The 5,126-nt window shown below is 43.4% G+C and overlaps 1 long non-coding RNA gene across 1 annotated transcript; it reads right to left on the reverse strand.

Annotated features, from left to right (window-relative positions):
• Positions 1 to 236: 236 nt before the first annotated feature.
• On the reverse strand, positions 237 to 1,410 carry LOC119015523. The gene is made up of 3 exons (XR_005073376.1): positions 993 to 1,410; positions 590 to 744; positions 237 to 410 (listed from the first exon to the last, which is right to left on the reverse strand). It is a non-coding gene; the product is annotated as an uncharacterized LOC119015523 (long non-coding RNA).
• Between the last annotated feature and the right edge of the window lie 3,716 nt (positions 1,411 to 5,126).

Below are 5,126 nucleotides of genomic sequence, written 5' to 3' on the forward strand. Positions count from 1 at the left end.
AATAATGTCATTAAAAAATAGCAGCTAATCTTTTTGTTTTGTGTCCTTTAAGAACTTGCTGCCAACTTTAAACTTTCAACTATAAAATAAAACCAGATCAACAAGAAAAGAGGCGAGGAGCCAAAGGTAGCAGACAACTCGCTCTCACTCCCAACTTGTCGAGCGCAGCCTTTTGGCCTTAAAGGGCAGCACTGCCAACTTTTCAAATCGCAGTCAGTTTTCAACAATTGAATGTATTTTTTTTTTTTTTTTTTATCACTTATTATCTTGTGTGGTCTGTCATCTTCCAGGTCACTGCGGTAGAGTTTTTGTGGGGTTTTTGTGACTCGGGCCCCACTTAGCAATGCCTTGGCCTTCACAGTCGTCCTCATGGAACCACAGTTTCCACGTGGCAACTTCTAGTAGATATTCTGTCAATGAAATGTGATTTTGGGCTATATAAATACAACTGTAATCAGAAGTCCAAATTAAAAATACAGAAGAAAGTGTACTTGCAAGACAACAAACAAACATCCATGGAACATGCATGTGACAGTCTTGTAAATTCCCCTAAGTGTTGCCGAGGTATGTAAAGCATCTGATTCATTACCTGTGATTCCGCCCGTGTGTCTGCCTTGCGTCACCATTTTACACCCTGTCACAGCAACTTTCATGAGGCGTCGCTAAGAACTCGTAGATTGTCGTGAATGCCTTCATGATTGCCAGGTTCGGATCGATGCCTTAACAAGGGGGCCTTTCACGAGCCTGTAGTGAAAATTAAACCGTTGATAAACTCTGCAGCGTGGGAATCAATACCCTGCCCTTTTATTCTTAAACACGGCACACATTGCATGATGCGCGATCAAAACACTGAGGGGCTTTTATTGCGGCCACTGAGAATGCTCACGTGGAGAAAATGCATGTATGGATTCTTTGTAATTTTGTCCCAAATTGCTTTTTTTTTTTTGTTTTTTTTTTCTCCCACGGGGGGGGAAACCGTCAGACGGACTCACATTTAGTGGCGCGGGTTTTCGTCACAGTCGCTCCCCTCGCCGTGTAATCCGTCTTCCACGCCGAGGGGAAATGGCGGCGTCCCGTATTGTGCCGCGGCGAGAGTCGAATTGTGCGGTGTTCTAATCGCTGATCCCGCTAAATAATGCGTTAATTGCATCAACGCTGGCCGCGGCAGAACTAAGCGCCTTAGTAGGCGACGCTCGCATTGTGTGTGTTTAGCCGCTCCCATTATTCGAGGGAGCGGAGATCAATGCGGCGGCCTAATGGTTACGCCGGTGCGGTGGAGGCCCGCGGGAGCCGGTGGGATGTGTGGATGACAGAGAAAGAGAGAGGGCTCAGCTAGGCCTCTACAGCGGGACCCTCGGGGCAGCGTCTGCCGGGGCCTTTACGGGCTAACATGATAACACTGGCACGTGCGTCAGTGTAAGACGCTTATTCTTTGTGTCATTTAAAATCAATAACAACAGCACAACGCGTGTTGCCGGCCTATTAAATCCGCATGGGTCACAAGACGCAGCGCAGAAGTCGTTGCAACACGGCATAAGGGGATGTATTCAGATGTATTATTCATCTGGACAGCTCTGCTCCAGTCGCTTTAAATAGGTCTCATAAGAAATAAATATGGGCTATTCCTGATATATATATGAACACAAGCACTTTAAAGAGAAACAAAAACAAAAACAAAAAAAAAAAAAAGGTTTTGAATTATAGACGAACAGTTGCAGGTTTGATGAGCAGGACTCCAAATTAAAAGCACCTATACGTTCATCGGCGCTGTTTGTCTGCTCTTATACCCCTTCACCCTGGGGGGGAGGGAGGAGAAAAAAAAAAAAAAACAGGCTTTGAACATTTTCCAATAATCCTCTCTCCGTGTTGTGGTGCTATTAGATGCAGCTCTCTACGTTTTAGCGATCCAACCTTTACAACTTCGGGGGCGAGTACTGTACTTTTGACAACTTCTGTTTTGTTTTTTGTTTTTTTTGTCGTTATTTTTTTTCTTTTCTTTTTCTTTTTTCCTGATGCCTCCCTCGCTAATGAGAAGGTATTGACTATCCGGAGCGAGCGTTCGATGAGCCTATGGAAAGCCGGAGCTTCAAGTGCAGCCACATTATTCTGTTTTCCTTGCGAGACGCCTACATACATCAGGATGATCCATCTCCAGAGTCATTAACAAAATCACTTTAGCGCGGTTCTGACAAGCCTCAGTGATTGCCGCTAATGAACTTAGCACATCAAAGATAAATCAAAGCTGAGGAAAAAGGACTTGGTTTATGCACAGCTCGGAAAATAGGCAAATAATCCAGGGTATCTATTCTTTTGTCAGCATTGAGGAGATCAGCGATGTGTCACACACACACACACACACAGGACACAGGACTTTTGAGAATTCACTCATCCATCACGCCAACAACTAGAAACTGCTGTCAAAAGGAATGCCTTGTTTTTCTTGCAATTTGCACACTAAATGCTGTGACACGTTGCTAATATTAACATTGCATCGCCGACAGTTTTCATCTGCGACGGCATCCTTTGTCACCGAGGATGACATCTGTGTTCTTAAGAGAGCATTTCTATTTGCGGCACGACAATAAGAGACATTGCTCCGGTGTGTTTTTTTTTGTTTTTTTTTCCTGCATATTTTACATCCGTCAGTGAAGTGACAGCCGAGAAAAATGTTCCTGAACAGTGGGATGGCTGTGAGCACCGTGTGTAAGTTTGATAAACTCTCACCGCGGTACGCCCTCAGCAAAGATGTGTAAGCATTTTGCATAAGTCGAGGCGGGGCACGCCACATTCCCCCCCCATCGTGATTTATCTCGCCCCGGAATCCTGCTCGTCATTAGCGTTCGACGTCGTCAGCGTCTCCCGGTTCGTTCGAGCGTCCCGCCGCGTCTACCCGCAGCCACAGGACTGCTTACAGCTACAGCTGCGGTCTGCATCGCTGAAAAGAGTCGGCGGATATGGGTGTTTGCTGGGTGAGGAGGGGGAGGGGGGCGGACGGGTTGACGCGAGCTGTTGGCTCAAAACCCTCCACAGATCCTTGATTCATAACCTCCATGCAAATTTCATTTTGCGCTTCCTCTCCATGTTGATCAACATGGTGGATCCACATCAAACACAAATGGAATGAAACTTAAATGACAGGACCATGACGGAATCTTAGCAACGGGAGATAAACAAAATAAATGAATATATTCTCTAAAAAGTTATGTGTTATTATTACTTAAATCAATTATGTATCTTATTAAAAGTAACTCTTTTACTAACAAATTATAAATAAGGTTTTTAAACATAATTTATAGTATCTAACAGCATGCTCAACAGCAACACTAGCAAGCTAGCCATTCATGTCGCTGTCCCCAAGTCAACGCACCCTGCAGCCAATCAGAGTAGAGTATTAACCCAGACCAAGTTATTTAGGTTGGAACTGTGCAGATGTATGTAAGGGGCCGTGGTGGAAAAGCTAAACCATAAAGCAGACCTGCGACTGAAGAGAGCTCATTAAATGAAAAAAAAGGGGCCAAGAAGTAAAAGATCTGTCGAACCTCTGCAGGAAGCTGGGGAAAGAAAAAAAAATAATAAAAAACACACTTGCATCAAAATTAATTTGCCGTCTTCGCCCTGTTCTTGAAACGTAATGTCGGGTTACTGAGCATCACGAGAGGTTTCATAATCAAATTTTAATCTTTGACTCAAGGCTCATGAAAACACACCCAGTTCATATTAGAAAGGCTGATGCTCAAGCTGTTGCGGGGGCCGCACGATGCATCCATATGTGAATGCATCATATCTTGATTTCTGTCCAGGTTCCAGGATTATATTCAAGCTTTTACCACTGACTGAGCGGCTCCCTCTGACTGTAAATACCTTCAAACAAACCATTTGTTTTACACACACACACGGGGCCCTGTGCAAAACGTTTTCACTGCGAATGACTCACAAAATCGCCTGCCTGGTGCAATTTAAAGAAACACTTAAATGGATAGATGTGCTCTTCTCAGTAAAAATACCAAAAAAAAACAGCTCAGGCATATTTTGATAGAATCGTTTCATACCTCCAAAAAAAAAAAAAACTTCTCAGTGAAAACAAGTCAGTACTTCCCGTTCAAGCTCGCCGAGTCCTCCTTTTGAGCTCAATTATAACCCATATTATTGAATGTGAATAAATGAACAGCCGACCTCAGCGCAATTAGAGAAGACAAGAGGCGAATGAACGACGGGGGGATGGAAAGGGCAGGTTCACCGCGTTACACAAGTCTGCAGAACCCTAATTGGAGCCCCAGTTCTGTCCCATTTCAACACAATGTATCCCTTCAAAACCACTTGATGCGTTTTTGGTTTACTGGACAAAAAACTGGCAACAGAAAAAAAAAAAAAAATCAATCATTTGCCTGTAAGGCTAAGCGGGGCAGATTTCTATGAAGCCGGGATTAACAGAAATGGTGACCCCCGGATTTCTGGTCTAATCAAATTACCACAGACCACGCAGTGCTATTGAAGGCCGGTTCTGGATGATTTCTTGCTCTTCCCCCCCATTATTTTTAAATCACAACTTATTATATGCATGCATCATGATTAAAGACACATAGCAGAACTCTCTTAAAGCACACTGTGTAATAAATGCACTTTGAGGGTCAAGGAAGAGGTGCTTTAATTACAATTATTGGTTGTAAGCAGACGATAACTTTCATCAAACAGCCTGAATAAGCTATGGGGCTCCTGTTCCACGTTTTCTCCCATTGAATGAATATGTCAATAGGTAAATACCCCCCTCCTGTCAGTCACAACCCAGTCAATGCGCATAGTAGGATGGTTTCGACTTGAACAGTCTGTAAGTCCATTCATTTAAATGGAAAAAACAATACTGTGAATTACTGGTAGTTCTCAGTCGTTGTGATTGTGGTGCTGCTGCTAGTCTCGGAGTTAATGTTAATAAAGTTGTTGATGCCATAAGTACCATTGCCGTTGTTGTTAGTATTATTACCATTGTTACCATGTTGTTGTTGCCATTATTGCTATTGTCGTTGTGATTTTTATTATAATCACTGTTGTTGTTATTGCTATAGTTGTAGTTGTAGCCATTGTCATTGTCGCATGACCACTATCACTTTAACTGTTGCAGGTGCCAGCTG

Source organism: Acanthopagrus latus, chromosome 24 (assembly GCF_904848185.1).
Source record: "Acanthopagrus latus isolate v.2019 chromosome 24, fAcaLat1.1, whole genome shotgun sequence".
NCBI classification, from domain to species: domain Eukaryota; kingdom Metazoa; phylum Chordata; class Actinopteri; order Spariformes; family Sparidae; genus Acanthopagrus; species Acanthopagrus latus.